Source organism: Carassius carassius, chromosome 43 (genome assembly GCF_963082965.1).
Source record: "Carassius carassius chromosome 43, fCarCar2.1, whole genome shotgun sequence".
NCBI lineage: Eukaryota > Metazoa > Chordata > Actinopteri > Cypriniformes > Cyprinidae > Carassius > Carassius carassius.
Genome location: NC_081797.1, coordinates 5,278,437 through 5,296,656, shown reverse-complemented (window position 1 = coordinate 5,296,656; position 18,220 = coordinate 5,278,437). Strand labels below are relative to the sequence as shown.

General features: G+C 34.2%; 1 protein-coding gene across 1 annotated transcript in view; it reads right to left on the bottom strand.

The window, feature by feature from the left end:
• The window catches only part of LOC132125127 (leucine-rich repeat and immunoglobulin-like domain-containing nogo receptor-interacting protein 1), a 73,094-nt gene extending 55,927 nt beyond the window's left edge, over positions 1-17,167 (bottom strand). Inside the window, exon 1 of the mRNA XM_059536367.1 lies at positions 16,956-17,167. The gene's annotated coding sequence lies outside the window, so the exon portion shown is untranslated. The remainder of the gene's footprint in view (positions 1-16,955) is intronic.
• Positions 17,168-18,220: the final 1,053 nt, after the last annotated feature.

Sequence of the window (18,220 nt, the reverse complement as noted above, 5' to 3'; positions counted from 1 at the left end):
CACATCTACAAAAATTTACAGAATTGGATTTAATATGATCTAATTTATCTCTTGTTGTTCATGTGTTTGGATCTTCACTGAGCAGCACAAAACCTTCCTTGGTTCTACATCAACATGAAAGCAACCCATTTTACTTTAGTAATCTGGCATGAAAAAGGATTTTCAATGAAAAAATACACGAAGAAGAACTTGATTTTATCAATCTGAAACTGACTGAATTAAAAAGTAAAAAAAAAAAAAAAGAGTTGCATACCAGCATGAAGTCAGGTGATTGAACGCAAGGGGCTGAAAAGCAAGAAGGATTTGTGACATCATCCGAAAAGGAAATCTGTTTCAGAGGATGAGCAAGTTATTACATTCTGATGAAAAACACTACAAAGATAAACATTCTCTTATTTGGAAAAACACGCATTGATGGGTCGCACACAATGACACAGAGAACGTATGCTCCAAAAGTAAATGGGGTCAGTTTTGATTTGTTGCTGCTGACATATAATTTTCTGTCACCAACATACTTCTTTTATTCCATTGTTGGGTTTTGAATGGGTTAAGGAGACAGAATGTTTACCCAGCAGCCAGCGAAGCCCATAAAAATCACTTTATATTCCTTAGAGCTCATTGTTTTGAAGGTAGACACGCTGTTGTCTTACACTCTGATATTTACGGTCCAGAGGTTTATATTTATCTCAATATTAAATCTTTCTCGCTGCATGGAAGCCACCATTTTAAAGCAGAGCCTCATATATGACTCCATAGACACATGTAAGCAAGAAATGTCTCCTGTCTAAAATGTCTTCTGTTTGTGGTGCAAACTGCTCGGCTGTCAGGTGAACATCTCAGACGGCGTATGAAGACAGCTGAAAAACATTTCCCACATCAAAAGAACCAAATCTCTTGTCTCAGGACAGTTTCCTTTGATGTCACTAGCCTCAGTTAAAGTACAATGACAAAGTGCTATGACAGCGTCAGTTGTAATACTATGGTACTTGGGTGTGTATCATAGTATTTACATATCATGCATTAGAACAGTAATTCAAAGACTACCATTGTATTTCCATTGAAAAGACATAATGCTTGTAGTAAAAGTGATTTTTTTTTGTCAATGAGCATGTGTGTGTTTTTGTGTATACTTCCTGAAGCGCTTTCATAAGTGCACCATGAGATTTTGCAGCCAATAGACTGGCCTCCGTCTCTCTGCTGTTGCTGTGGAAACCAGGCGAGAACAGGAGGGGGGACATGGGAAAGGATCACTAAATGATCCGCTGCTCAGATCGGAATTAAACTCTCGCTGCACATTAAGGGCGCCGTGGATCAGAAAGAGAGCGATGAGAAAGAAATGAGTCAAAACAAGCATGCACATATTGTATACGTGTAGAAAAGCACTTGTTTTCATTCATATTCCACTGTGATCAAATCTATCCATAGGCAAGACAAATCCCGATGGAGATGTCTTTAATATATCAATTGTTTCTCTTAGATGACTTTAAATGGAGACTGGAGTTTCCTGAATGTTCTCCTACTGATCTTGAATATCTCCTTCAGCTTTTCCAAGACACTACTGTCTACAATTGAAAGTCAAAGATTTTAATATGAGCATTTGTCATGTAATCAAATTATTGGTGAATTATTAAAATAATTTGCCTTCTGAACCCCTTTGGCTTTGTTTTGTGCAATAACTTTCCTAAGCAATCAAAGTTTAAATTTTTGTCTGGCACACAATACAACAAGAAAAATATTATAGACTATCATAGAGATGTAGGTGTAAACTCTTTGGACTTGGTAACGCTGTAGAACACTTTAGCAACCGTATACAGTATCAACACAATAACATGATAATGGAATAGTAACACACTAGTAACATACTAGCTTCCGCTTTCAGCACCTTAGCAACATCCATTCGGAATACTTTATCAATGGAATAGTAAATAGACTGCATTTATAGAGCACTTTCAACAGACCCATGGCCATCCAAAGCGCTTTACAAGTTGCCTCACATTCACCCATTCACTCACTCATTCATACACCGAAGGTGGTGGTGTCAACCATGCAAGGTGCCATTCAGCTCATCGGGAGCAGCTGGGGTTAGATGTCTTGCTCAAGGACACCTCGACACTTGGTCAGGTGGAGCCGGGGATTGAACCACCAACCTTCCGGTTTGTAGATAACCTAAATGAACCACTGAGCCACTGCCGCCCCAAGTAACAGTGGAATAGTGAAACCAGCCAGAACAACTAAGCAACCATATACAGTATCAGCACAATGACATGATAATAATAGTAGCAGCTTAGCAACCGCTTTGAGCATCTTAGCAACTCTATAACAACATCCACTCAGAATACTTTATCTATGGAAATGTAACAACTTGGCAAGCAACCAGAACACCTTAGCAACTATATATATGTAGTAGAACACTAAAAATGACTCAGTACACTTTATGAATAGAACCGTAACACCCTGGCAACCATCCAGAACCTCCTAGCAACCATGCAGTATAGCCATACACTTAATGACTGTGGAATGTTTTAGCAGCAGGACAGCAGAACCCTAGCAACCACTCAGAACACCTTAGCAACTGTATAGCAGTGCACTAACAACTACTCAGAATACTTTAGCAACGGAACATTAAGACCCTAGTAACCACTCAGAATTTAGAACCAAATTTTGGTCATCCAAATTTAAAAATCCTTTAAACATTTACTTACCCTCAAGTTGTTCCAAACACGTATAAGTTGCTTTCTACCCATTGTGAAGAATATGGGTACCAAAGAGATGCCGGTAGCCACTGACTTCTATCAATTTTATTCCATACTATGTAAGTCAATGCCTTGCAAACCAACTGTTTGGTCATCAACATTCTTCAAAATATTGTTTTGGTTTCAACAGAAAAAAGCGACTCATACAGGTTTGAAAAACCTTTAGGGTGAGAAAATGATGACAGAATTATTATTATTATTTTTTTTTTTTTGGGTGTACTACCCCTTTAAATAAATATACCTGAACTTCTAATATGTTCTCAGCAAGGTTCTTCTGAAGCAGCAGAGAACATCAGGGTGTGTCAGAAACCTTTGATCACTCACATGAACCGGAGTAACCAGTAAAACCACTCGGCTTCATGATCCGATGATGCACTTTACCAGATCCATCAGCTCTAATTTTATTGACACTCATGTGCTGGACAAACAGGATGTAGAAAAAAAATATAAACCCGGGGATGACTGCAGCAGATCAATTTAGAACAAGATCATTATCGCCGTATTCCACAACCTTGAGAGCCACAAGACCATGGCGCACTAAAGCAATCCTCGTAAACTGTTAATGCTTCCTACCTCTATAATACACAAACAGCTGAATGACATCAGAGATGAAGAAAAGGAAATAGGATGAGGATGAATGTGTGTATGTGTGTATCCTGTAGACATAAGTCTTCCAACTCTTTCCTGTGAGGTCATGCCTCAAACAGGCCAATTAAATGTGGTGCCCACACTCTTGAGCTTTGCTATTCAGATGGGTTCGGTATTAATCACCAAGCTAACAAATCTACTCCTACCCTTTCTGCTCCGACTCCCCCTCTTAAAGACACATTGCACCAACAACAACAGCAGCTCCACATCTTCGCACATTTAATCCCACCAATCAGCGCTAATGATATCAGTTGTTGACGGTGCTTCCAGCACCACAACTTCACCTTTACGCGTTATAATTAATAAAAGTCCCAACATTACTGAGAAAGCAAGAAAACCTGTTAAATCCTCTCAGAGATGATATAAACATGCGAACACTGTTGACAAATAAAGAGTAATTATTTGTTAATTCTTTAAAGTATAGTGTTAATATCGTCAAATGCGCTCATTGACAGAGGGTTTTTGATTTTTCAAGGTTAAAGAAGACAAGATGAAAAATGTTTTAATTAAAAATACTATTGATGAAGAAAATACAGCTTAAGACACACATACACACACACATATATACTTATATATATACATATATTAAATTAATACAATTTTATTTAATAAAATAAATTATATGCAAATACAAAATATCAAATATTTTATTTAACTTAAGTTAAATATGTTATTAAACCATTTAATCAGGCTCAAATTAACGAAAATGACATGATGAAATATTGACTGAATTTAAAAAGGTGAAATAATTTAACACAAAATTTTAACACAACAAAACAACATGAAAACGTGTAAAACTCTTAAAGCGAAACAACTTAAATCCTGAAGATGCTAAACCCATGAGTACTTAATTTTAAACCTTTAATCCTCATTTCTAAACTCCAGTATAATCTAAAACTGAAACTTCAATATAAATCTTTTTAAGATTAAAACTAATACTAAAACTTAACTCCAAAGCCTATAACCAAAGACTCAATCTAACCATAAACCTTTAATCTATAACTCTAAAACCTAAAATAGAATTCTAAAGCTGCAGTATTGTTGGCTCGTGTATGAGGTATTGTTTGCAATGTTCTTTATTTCTCACTTTGGATAAAAGCATCTACTAAATGACTAAATTTAAACCCTACAACCTAAAGAATAATTCACACACTAATATTTAACTCTAAAACCCTAAACTCTAACAAAAACAACCAAAACCCTTAAAACTAAATTAATATTCTAATTCTATGCGTAAACTACGTCATAAAATTAATCCATAAATCTTTAAGGCCAAAGCCTAAAAATAATATACCTTTGACAAAAACCAAACTTTAAATATCCTTTTTAAAAATCCTAAAAACAACATATATATCCTAAAACTTGAACAAACACTTAAAACTCAATATAATGTCTTAACTTTAAACCTTAATCCTAAATTTCGAAATGTTAAAACTGTGGTAGTGTTGGCTCGCATATGAGAGATGCCTTGCAATAAAAAGCATCTAATCAATAAATGTAAAATCTAAACTATAAATCCTACAACCTACACTCTGAATACTAAATCTAAATCCCAAACCTGTAATATATAATTTTAATCTCTAAACTCCAATAACAACCTAAACCACAAAAACTCAATTAACATCTAATACTAAACTAAGTTATAAACAAAATACTAAACTAAGTTATAAACAAAATTTAACACCAAACTCTAAACACCAAAGAATAAAAAAAACTGTCAGACTGAACCCAAACCCTGAAGTCCTAAACACATTTAAATTTCAAAACTTCAATATAAACCCTTAAAACTAAAACTAATTTAAAGTCTTGTCTCTAAATCGCAATCCTAAACCTTTAACCACAAAATCTACAATCTAAACAGTAAAGACTAAATGTAATGCTAAACCCTAAAACCAGTCCTAATATTTTGGTATTTTTGGCTCTTCTGAGAGAGATTGTTTGTGATGTTGGTCATTTATAAGTCACTTTCGATAAAAGAACAAGAAGATTCAATCGAAACCCCAAACACTTACTACCTTACTTTTAACCAAAAACTCCATCAGTAACAACCTAAACCCTTAAAACTACATTTTAAATCTTAAAACTTGAAACATAAACCCTTAAAACAAAAACTAATTTAATATTGGAATTACAAAACATAAACACTAAACTCCAAAGCTAAAAAACTAACAAAACAAAACAAAACAAACTAATTAAATCTAAATTCCAAAGCCTTTACCCTATACTTCAAAGACTCCCCAAAAAACAACCCTTAAAACAAAACAAAACAAAACAACCCTAAAACAAAAGCTAATTAAATATTTTAATTCCAAAGCCTTAACCTAAACTCCAAAGCAAAGCAAAAAAAAAAAAACAAACAAAAAAAACTTAAAGCAAAAAACAAGTAATTGTCTTAGTTCCAAAGCCTAAATCCTAAGCCCCAAAGTCAACAAATGAAAAAAAAAAACCCTTCAGACTAAATACAAATATTAAGCCTTAAACACATTTAAGACCTAAATCGTGAACATAAACCCTTAAAACAACAACAAAACAAATGACTCAATGTCTAAACTCCATAGTTTAACCCTAAACCTTTAACCTAAAGTCTACAATCCAAGACTAAACCTAACCCTTTTTAACCATTGCTGTTTCTAAGTCACATAAAACCATTTACCAAATGACTAAATTTAAAACTTAAACTATAAGTCAAGTCTATTACCTTGAAGACTAAATCTAATCATAAACCCTTAGCTCTTTAACCCTAAAGTACCAAGTCTAAAGCTTCTAAACACCTTAAATCTACAGTGTCGTTCTTACAGTCCAACAGCTCAGAGACGGTACAGACAGGCAAGAAGCCGATGACATTGAGACCTCCGTCAGACGTGGTGGACGTGATCCCTCAGAATGAAACATAGGCTCATTACGGGCCGTCGGCGGGGTCTGAAGAAAGACATTCACAGGCCATCATCTGAATGTTTCAGTGGCGTCTCGCTTCCCCCTCCAGTTCTATTGCATCATTTAATCTGTCATGACACTCAGCGATCCCTCTGGACCATGTGCGATGGCAAATCATGGTGATACACACCCGCTGGAACCCCCTGAGTGGAGGGCCAGGCTGCTGCGGGGAACTGTCTATATTAATATTTGATGGCCTGGTGTGTCCCCTGACAGCTTTCTGACTTTAATTAAGAGCCAGGATGGTCACTAATCTCTGTTTACGCAACGCAGAGTCAACCTGAAGAGCACTGTCAACCTCCCAGCAGACCTTCAGAGCCAAACACACGCGCCCAGATGAGACCAGAAGAGCAGAGCTGTGGCGACCGACGGTGAGAGAGATGAGCAAAGGCAGATGCAGATCGAAGGAAATTAAAGTTTTTTACTTTTTGAAGCTGTTTATGAACTGTTTCTCCTTTCCAACGGCAGCTTTTCGAATGTGGAAGAAAACAGAGGAAATTAAATTTCTGGGAGAGATTATGAGAGATGCGTGCGATCTGTGACCGGTGACTTATCATATCGAACGATCACTGATTCTGCTTTAATAATGTAATAATATTAATTAGCGTTGGAGCTGCATTAAAAAGGCAACATGAAATGATTACCATCTAATAATTAGACTATGATATTATTAGCAAAAGTAATTTCAGACATGGAGAAAGATAGTACATTTTGATTATGAAAAGCATTGTTTTTCTTTAGAATAATGTACTGATGGATCGTGCACATAAGACCAGAATCATTTATTAAGACAGCAAATGTGAGAGATTTTTATATTAAGCTGTTTTTAATAATAATCTTTGTTTATTCCACTCATATTATATGCTGTTCCAGTTCGTTGTTTGATGAAAACAAAAATTCAATGCACTCAGTATTAACTTGAAGATTAAATATAAACAAATATTGATATTCAATATAACAACTCTTTGTGACTTGGAATAAAATGAAAGAACTGGAACTACAAACTATATTTAAACTAAATTCACAAACCCCCAGAATAAAATACTTGTGCCTGGTTAAAATTAAAAAGTGACTCTAACTGCGCATGAATCAAACAAGACTTTACATGTTTTAAGACGAACATACACTGTATGATTTTGCCATCCTAGATTAATTTGGGAAATATTAAGATAATAAGATTTACTTAAGAGTGTGACATGCTCACCATTTTCCATCTCAGTAATTGTAATTTCAGATGTAGATGTTCTGACAGAAATTTTGGGTCACAGTCCTGCAGTGTGACTGTTGCTATGACAACCATCTAATGAAAACCAATAGGAGCACAGAAATTAAAAACAGTAAAACATTTATATTAGATATGATATGCTATGCTATGGAAGCTTGTTTACACCACATGATAAATAATTAAATAAATAAATCAATTACGCATTGTTATATCTCACAATCTGGCCTTGTATTTTTTTTTTAAATGTCAAAATATCTCAGACTTACGAGATATAAAGTTGCAATTACCTTTTTTATTTACTGGTGAAAACTAAAAGTCAGAATTTTGAGATGGATATAATAATGTTTACAAAAATAGGCATTGCTTATAATACATTTATGTTATGTTAACTGACTCAACTTGAAATTCATGTTAAAATATATGTGTAGAAAATAATAAATAAAATTTTCGGCATTATGCCTTCTGTATTGCACAACATTAAAGGGGTCATATGATGCGATTTCAATTTTTCCTTTCTCCTTGGATTGTTACAAGCTCTTGGTGCATGAATAAGATCTGTGAAGTTGCAAAGACTAAAGTCTCAAATCCAAAGAGATATTCTTCATAAAAGTCAACCACGCCCCCAGTGATAAGATTTGCATAACACCGCCCAAATGTTCATGCAAAGAAAGAAGGCATAACTTTTATTCTTGCTTTTACCACCGCTGCCATGTCGTGGAGACGCTGTGTTTCTTTGTGAAAGCGAAACTACTTTCTTTGGCCTTCCAAAAGAGGACACAACTAGAAATCTGTGGTTAAGTTGTATTTACAGCACTGTTCCAGAACAGTTCAACCCAAATATTCAGATGTGTGCAGCGCATTTTGCGGAGGATGAGGACTGTTTCCTGTGAGAGTAGCCTACAATACGGCGTCTGTTTCTATAAAGTGGGGCAATTCCAACTTTGCAACGACAGTCTGGTGTTTCTCGCTTTTCAGAGCGATGAGCTTTGCAAAAATCAACGTGTTTCAGAAAGGCGGGGCATAAAGGAGCAACAATAATGTACATTATGTGGAAAAAAAATGCATAAACACATTGCATTACTCCAAATAATGTTCTTTTTAGCAACGTCATATGACCCCTTTAAAGCACGTTAGTGTTGATGTAAATATCTTTAAAAGTCTTTTTAAATTACCTAATTACCTACTTTTATAATTACCTAATGTTTGTTTCCTCGTTCACCCAACCACGACAGACTCCAGATGCTATGATTCTTATTTCCTTTTCTGTGTAGAACACTGGGTGATAAAAGATACTACTCAGTCTATCTTGGCTTTTCCCCAAAATCTCACTGCATAATGTGAAAAAGTGCACCAGGCTTAAGGGTTTCCTCTGTCATCCCCGTCGGGCTTCAGATATCCCATAATGTGCTACAGCTGTTTGGAGAAGCAGCCTGTAATGACACGAGGTGGCCACTCGTTTCTGGTGTTAATGACGCGCATTCTGCTGTTTACAAGGTTCTGGCCCATTACCTCAAGAGATTCCTCTGAGCGGCTTTATTATTGTGCAGAAAAGCAACAATGACCTTTGGTTTTTTCTTTCGGCGAAGCCACCATCAAAGGTTCATGTGACCGAATAAACAGGGAAACCTCATTGTAATTATTACAATCACCTTCAGTCAGGCTCATAATGAAGTGTGACTAATTAGCTCCCAGACAGAGTTTGAACCGGTGTCTGTATTTGACACACTGACTCTGTCAAACATCACGACTGCTGCGCTACACCTTCGTCCACACTTCCTCTGCGTTATATAATCTCAGAGGGATGAACCGTATAACGTTAAAAGGGAGGTTTTCTACACTTTTGTTGAAGTACACAGATTACACTGGGTTTCCTCAAACAAAGTTTATTTTTACAAGACCATTTTCCATCTTTTCTATGACTCTCACAGTTAAACCCAGGGCTACTGTACCTTTAAGACATGCAAATGATAACTGTAAGCGCCATATATGTACTGTTGTTCATCAGAACAGACCAAATCCCTGAAAATTTACTGGCAATTTCTGAGGGCAATTTCTGAATAGTTTCAAAGGAAATACTAATCTTTTTCAGTGTTAATGACCTCATGGTTGCAACATCCAATGAGTGTTCAGTGAGGGCGGAGTTTCGCAGAAACAATACTGCAAAAAAAAACAAAAATAAAAACAGAAACAAACAGATTGGAAAAAGTATTGCATTTTTCGCTGGTTAGGACAAGTTGTTAGTCCACCTATACTGTAATAATTTTTTTTTTGAAGTTATTATTGATTATTGGAGAAAGTTTTACAAGAAAGTACAACTTCAAAAGTCTTTATTTCAATGTTCAATTCAATGTTTTTACTTGCTGTTTCTTCGTAATTAATTGTGAAATTCACTAGCAACTTCTGAGTGAGAATTGTTTCAAAGTCAGTCCAACACCATCATATTTCTTTATTTATGCAGTGTGTTAATGACCTCATGGTTGCAATGTCCAATGAGATTTCAGTGAGGGCGGAGCTTCCCACAAACAACGCTACAAACTGATAGGAAAAGTAATGCGGTTTAGGACACATCTGTAAAATAAAAATAAATTTTTTTTTTGAAGTTTACAAGAAAATACTATTTAACTACTTCTAATTCAATGTGTTATTTGCCACTTTTTGTAATAATTTTTTTAATTTCTAGCAATTTTTGAGTTTCCACAACCATTTTTTTGTTCACTGCTGAATGAACGATTTTAGTTTAAATAAGCAAAAACAACTTTATTTCTATTTATTACGAAAGTGTATTATGCTCTTAAAAAATAACAAAAACTTGTTTCAAATAGTAAACAAATTTATAGTGTATTCTTTACTAAAATAAAACTGTCAAAAAACGGCCCAAAGACAACAGAACAGTTATGTAAGGACATCTAATGTTAAAACGCTTTGAACTCAATCATGTGTGATTATTTGATGCTCATGTAGTTTGGATATTTAAGCAGATTTTGCTGTGGGGATGTGTAATGTGTGAGGTCATACTGAGGTTGTTATGGATTATGACACAGGCAGTTTATGGGGCTTTTTGCCCTTTTAGGTTACTATTAATATAAAAAAAAAAAAAACTCATGAAATGACTGCCGTGAACAGATGTCGGGATTTTAACCTGCGATGAGTTACTCTATTTAATTAACACTGAGTTGGAAAATTGCTCTTGAACCGTGAGCTCAGTGGTGATTAATGGAGGGTGATTTTTTTCCAGATGGAGGGTTTAGTTGAGACATAGATCAGTCTGAGAGGTGGTTTCTAACGTAACCCTGAATCAGTCGTACACAGCAGATACTCACGCTGTAATGTTAGCATGGTAGAGTGCGGTTTGGCGCGAGTTAATAGAGCATTACAGGAGGCTGCTTAAGCTCATTGCTCCTGGCTCCACACCAAATCAATGCACACACACCTGAGCATAATACAAAATGGAAAACTGTTTACAAATTAATAATACTAACATCAGTTGGAAGTATAAATGTTTTTAAGATACATATAAAATATGCTTATATTTGTCATCGACATTTCCCTTACTTGATAAATTGATTGGAAAATTTGATTGTCCTTGCAATGCATTCTGCAACTTCTTATGATGATAACTAGAAAGCTAGATACTTATGTATACAATTTTATGTATTTTACATTATATTTATTCAAAATCACTGGGGGAAAAAAGCATTATTTTAGTGTGATTGGGACACTATTATACTGTAATTTTTATTAATATTTTGAATATTAATATTAAGATTTTTTGTCATATATATATATATATATATATATACTTTTAAATATTTTAAATATTAATTATTTTAGGTTAAGACAAAAATCTAAATAATATTTTATTTCATTTCAAATGTTATTTTATTTTCAAGTAACATTTTTAAATGATTTTAATTAACTATAATAACCATGCGATTTAAAAAATGTAAAAAGGGTAAAAAAAAGATGCAGTAAAGAAAAGAAAAGAAAAGTGTAGTTGCATTGTGAGATAAAAATTCATCATATATATAATATATATGATATCATATACAGTATAATGTATATGTAATAATAAGTCATGCATATAATATGTACAGTATATACTTACACTTTAATTTAAGCAATTATATTTATATGTAAGATCTACAATTAAAATAAATCAAATTAAAACAGATGTTAAAAAATATATAATACAAATTATACAAAAGAAAATATAAAAATACATAATTTTATTTTTTTTCCTCTTGGAAGCCAGCTTCTACAGCTTTCAAACTTAGTTCTAACTTCTATAATTGAGGATGGGTTGATGGAAGAAATTTCTATTTAAAGCAAAGGATCTGCTAAAGTTATGACTTGACAGGACTGATCAAATGAATGGGTGATTTCAGCCACAGCATTTTCAACGAAAACTTCTTCACCTACCCTAATTGTGCAACTTAATATTCAAAGACAGCATCTAAAATCCACCTGGCTCCAAAATCTGAGCAGACCATTACGTCTCTAGAGGTCAATAATCTCAAAATGTATCAAAATGACTAGCATTACTGCCCCAAAGCTCATGCAACGCAATCAAAACGAGGCATTTTTATAAAACAGGATAACAGCCTTCATGTCAAGAGCGAGTCTGCAATGTCTAAAAACCTCATCTATACAAGCGGCTCACTAGGATCTGGAGCAGCGTCTGTCTTTGCTCAGGCTGTTAATGAGCTGAATTTAATCACCTCTTTCTGATTGCAGGGGGCTGTAGGTGAGACAGAAAGCATTTCTTATTCCTACCAGAAACTCCACCACCATTTCATTACCGAAGCACTTCAAAAGCAATCAGCTCTGACGGCAGAGATTTCAAGGGTGCGTTCACCAAAGGATACGTTCACTTCTGTAGAGCTCCACGCAAAACACCAACCGAAAAACAAAAAAACGTGAAAATAAAAGAAGAGCTGAACATGACGGCGCACTGAATGGGTCAGGATGGAAACAACGTTAAAATGTTAAAAACATGATTTTAGTTGTTTCATACTTATGAGTGAATCAAGATATTTAATGGGAACGTTGGTTGGAGCTTGATTTTATCTAATGACAATTGACTGGATGGTGAAAATGTACAAGGAATGAGGCCGAATCAATCAATTCAGATGGCAAAGCAATTTATTACATTTTAATAAAAGATAACAACATGCATAAAAAAGTAAATAGGGTCCATCTTGATGTCATGTCGACTTTAACTATTCCCATTGCTTTGATAATCACTCCCTCATTTATTTGTTTACTCATTTGTTTTACTTTTAGTTATTAAATGACTGATTATGTTAAATGTGTCTGTCTCTTTCTCTCTCTCATTAGACCGAAATCCCATATTAATTCAGACAGAGAAAATGGAGCGGGGAAACGAGATGACAAGATTGTGTTCATAGATTGTCATGTTTATATGATTTTCATGAATGCATTAATTTGAATATTGTGCATTAGTAGTGAAATGTAATTGTGAGGCAATTACGACGAATCAAATTGCTTTTGTTTCAGAAAAGAAGTCAATTATTAATGTAGTTTATGTGGGTGTTTGCGTCATAATGCTAAAAATAAAAAAAACAATTTTCCTAAAAGGTACTTGAGTATTTTTGGCAGGATTTTCAGTAAAAAAAAAAAAAGTAAACAAACAAATAATCAATTAATTAATATATAGAAAAATACTGCATGTAATTATTATTATTATTTTTTTTTTTACTGAAAATACTCATTAAGTACTTGTTATTTTTTATAATATTCATATTTAATTTGTTAAATGTATTAATTTAATTATAATTTAATGATTAATACAATATACTTTAATATTTAATTAATATATTAATATTTTATATGTTAATATTTTTATATATTATTAATTGCATCAATTCATTAGTTGTAAGATACAAAGATACATTTACTATTTTTTTTCAAGCATCAATCTAGCTAAATGTATCTCTTTAAAAGAGAGATAAAACAAAACAAAGATATATTGGCTACAGTTGAGACTTAAAAAAACTGTTCATCCAAAATGATTTATTTTATTGCACAAGTCAAATTGATCTCTTTTATAAAAATTGTATGGTACTTATGCATCCTTTTAGAAGCTCAAAATTTACATTTACAGTCTACATTTACATTCACTTCACTTCACTGCATGGAAAAAAATATATTTATCAACATTTCCTATAGGTGTTCCACAGTTAACACATAAAATACAATAAAAAAAAATCATTTTTTTCAACTTTTCCTTTAATATGCTATTTCTTTTATAAATTATTCTTATTTTATTAATATTTTACTAGAAAGCAAGCTGAAGATACTGATTAAGAAAATGCTTTTAGAGTCCATAATTTAATGACTCATCCTTGTTGCCTTTTTCGACTACACACAATGTCCTCTGTCTCCTTTAAAAGCTTTTATTGTGACTGCTGTCATTGTCCTCTTCCGGCATGAATAACAGCAGTGCTCTGTTCGCACGCTTCTGGATTGGAGAATCGTCTGTTCACACACACCGTTCTCACCCCAATTTAGCTGCAAATTAAATGTCAGAGTCTGGCACAGAATTCTGATCAGGAAACGCTAAGATGAGAGCAATTTGTCTTTGATAAAAGGTGGCGAACTGACTTTTCCTTTATATTAAACGCATTTAAAGAACAGATGTAAGAGATGGATTCTATCTGTCAAGGGTTTGATGGTTATAAACCCAAAGCAAAACCATCCAGAACAATCAGATCTTCTGTGAGGAGAGCGCAGATCATCCAAAATGACACATATGGATCTGGGAATATAAGGTCACGCTCTCTCCACGTCGCTCTGTCTGTCTCTTTTGCTCTTTGGTATGTGGAAATCCATCCTGATCTTCTGAGAGTGATGGTGTGAAGCTTGATGTGCGTCAGACATCACAGGCTCATTTCGGTTCCTGAACGAAGCTGATTCCTAACAGGCTTCCAAATCAAAGCCCCACAGGAGGAAGGTCACGTGTGAGGCATTGTTGGTTGGGAAGTACCTTAACCATCTTCAACAATGAGATCCTGGAAAAATCCACTTCATGTTCCCTTGGGAAGCCACCTTTCTTTGCCAAAAGAAAGATTAGTCTTCTTCTATAAAGCTGCCAGAGGCTTTCTGTGGATTGCTGATGTCCACCTGGAGCTTCTTCAGTTCATCAAGAGCAAGGCCTTCTGTGTGAACACATCCTCTGGGTAAATGAAAACCTCATCCATCTTTACAGAATGTGTGTAAAATGGACAATGAGAACATATGGGGGCAAGACTATGAATTTTCATGGCTATGAAATTCACACAATACTTTTTGGCCACTTTTTAGGTCGAAAAGTAGAGAAATGGGATCAGGAAATGGCAATAGATCGATTTAAACTCTTGTTGGACATATGTTAGCCAAGGCTCATCGTGTTGGAGCTGAAAATTGACCAATAACTGAGAAAGGTGTAGTATATGGTGGCTAGGGTCCTGCCACTCCAACAGAAAAAAGCTTTTAAGAAAAGAAACAGGCAAAGACAGTCAAGAGGAATTATGCAAATCATCAAAATACACCTGAATTCAATATGCATGCAACAATTCCCAAACTAGTGGAAAATATCACTCCACCGCTGTAATCAGATTACCTGATAAGGCGTTTTAAAATTCTGAAAAATGTCTTTAAAAAATGGAAAATTATTACTGATGCCATTAATTAAAATTATTACTGATGACAAAAATTATTAAATAATTAAAATAACTTCATTTAATTAGAATTGTTAAATTGATTAAATGTAAATAATTAAAATAAGTATTCAAATAAAAATACTTAAACTTTTTTTAATAAAATATTAAAAATTAAATATTAAAAGTCAATAATTCAAAAAATAAAGAAAGTAAGTACAAAATAGAAAAAATTAAATTGTATAATATACAAAATTTACTACATAATTTTTTAAAATAAAAAATGTCTTTAATACAGTATATTAAAAAAGTTAATACAAATTGTACAAACCATAGCATAAACCCCGCAAAAATCTTAATTTATAAAAAAATATAATTTAAATCAGTTTCAAAGTAAATGATTAAATAAAAAATCCAATTACAAAAAAAAATTATAATAATATAAAGGTAAAAATATATATAAAAGTAAATAATAGATACAATTTTTTATTAAGCATTAAAAAAGTAATTGAAAAAAAAATCTGAAAATAAAAAAATGCTAAATAATACAAATCAAATCATAAAGTATTAAAAGTGTAACATTGAAAATTATATTTACTGCATTGTTGGTGAACGCTGAAATAATACTGTTTATTTGCCACTCAGACTCATGTTTGGTTGCTCCACGCAGAATCTGATATGGTAAATAAAAACAAAAATAGACGAACGAATCGATGAACAGATGCTTCAGTGCATAATGAGTCTTTGCGGCACCATTAGCACCAACTAGCTGAACCTCCACCAAAGTCATCAAACTCCAGCACCAAAAACTCTGCTGAGCTCAAAAAAACAGGAAACGAGAGATGTCCCAATCGGTCTTACCTCCAGCCATTTCAATCACTAATACAGTCCCAAAGAACTCTGGGTATCCAGACGTATCAAGATTTCACTCAGGTAATATTTCATAAATGAATTAACTTCCCAGCAGCAGACGTGATTAGACAGAGTATCTAAGAGGACAGGAAGTGCTCCTGTTTCTGATCACATGAAACTGGCCACAGTAATCGGCCATTGTTCAATCAAAAGAAGACATGTGGTCAGTCGCTATATCCTCATCTAAAATACGATATGCTATGAAAATGTCATTTTTTGGGCTTTAGGAATGCATCTTATATCTACTGATAAGGCTCATTAATATTCAAAGGCCAGCTAAAATATCCCCAAAGTGCTTCTGCCACACATAAATGTTTCTTTCATTCCCTCAGGACCTTTTTTTAGCTTCATATCTGGAGGGAAGAGAAGTGGAAACTGCTATTCCGCCCATGACGCCTAATCACATTTCTTTCTTATTGGTTTCAAAGCGCACCGAGAGAAATTAAGGCTGAAGTGACCGAATCTAATAAATATTGATGTTCATTACAGTCTCTCAGAGCACTCTCTACCTGCCTCTCTCTCTCTCTAGATGTGTCGGCTGTACCCACAATGCCCCTCCCTTCCCACTCTTTAAATGATCCGCCTGTCCTGTGGAAACCAAAGAAGCAGAGAAACTGGCTGCGATCTGAACATACCAGCATTTCTCTGGACTAAATATAGACGTCGCACGCACTGATGTCTGAAATCTTAACGGATATCTCATGCAAACGCGCTCCAGATAAAATCAAAGTGGATTCATTTGATGCTAAGCCAGTGTGCACCTGGCCAAAAACGCAAACTGAGGGGAAAAAACCTCCAAGAAGAGTGCAAAAACACCTCTCTTACCGGATGTTCAGCTACAGTCGTCCTAATGTGTGTCTGTATCCACAGGGCCAGAATTATATCCAGAATGCTCCAGACTCACAAAACGCACGCTTGATGAAGAGCTTGCAGACACATCCGTGATCCACCTGCTTCCAACACGCATGAACACACAAGCACTCTCCGAGCGCACCGACACACACTCAAGCAGAGGGCGTACCTACAGTCAGCCAACAGAGAGAGAGTGAGAGAGAGAGAGAGAGAGAGAGAGAGAGAGTGTTAGGATGGCACAAGGTGGAGGGAGGAAGTGGAGTGTGGGAAACCAAGAGAGAGAGAGAGAGAGAGACAAAGATGCACCAATCACATTTGTTCTCTTCATTGCCATCACAGTAGCTGTTTTCTGATGGAACAAACTGTCCCATGGGGAAGGAAAACTACAAATGAGATCTCTGGAATATCTCAGTGGTATCAAGAGAATGAATGGGGGAATCCTTATTCTCTTCATCAGTATTTTTTTTATATTGTTTCCCATTGAATACATCAAGAACAACATGATTTTGTTAGATTTATGCTTATGTTTGAAGGTTGACTTTGTCTGTTTCAAATCTGCAGAGCAACTAGAGGTGCAGTGCGCTGGCTGTTTTCATTTAGACGTTACATCAGTGGGATTCAATACCACAGTCAATTCTAGAATATACTTCTTATTAATAAAGTTTAATTTTAGCAATTATACTTCTTCGTCATCAACCATGTTGATGCTGATATTGCTTTTTCACCTATAACAATGCTTTATTTGTTATCATTTTATTATTTCAGTAGTGTATGTGCTACCATTTACCTGTATTTTATTATAATTATTTGTTATTATTATTATTACTATATTCATTTCTGGATAATAAAAGCAGGGACCATATATGACAATTAGCCTTTTGGCTAACTAGGGTATGTTAATAAATACATAAAAGTAGAAAAATATTAAATGCTAATAGAGTAAAAAAAAAAAAAAAAGTTTATTCAAGATATATTTTCTGAAAAGATGTCTTTTGATTTGAAATAATTCGAAAGCACCATAGAAATATCCATAAAAAGTATTAAAAAAGTATAACATAACATGAAATAGTTAATTTGTGCACTAAGCATGATTTTTTTTTCTAGCTGACAAATTTGTTTTCAAACAATATAGCTATGTTTTTTCTTGCATCAAATATCACCATTTTTGAATGGAAATTTGTTTAAAAAATAGAAATAAACGTTAATACATTAAATAATTTACATGAAATAATTGAATA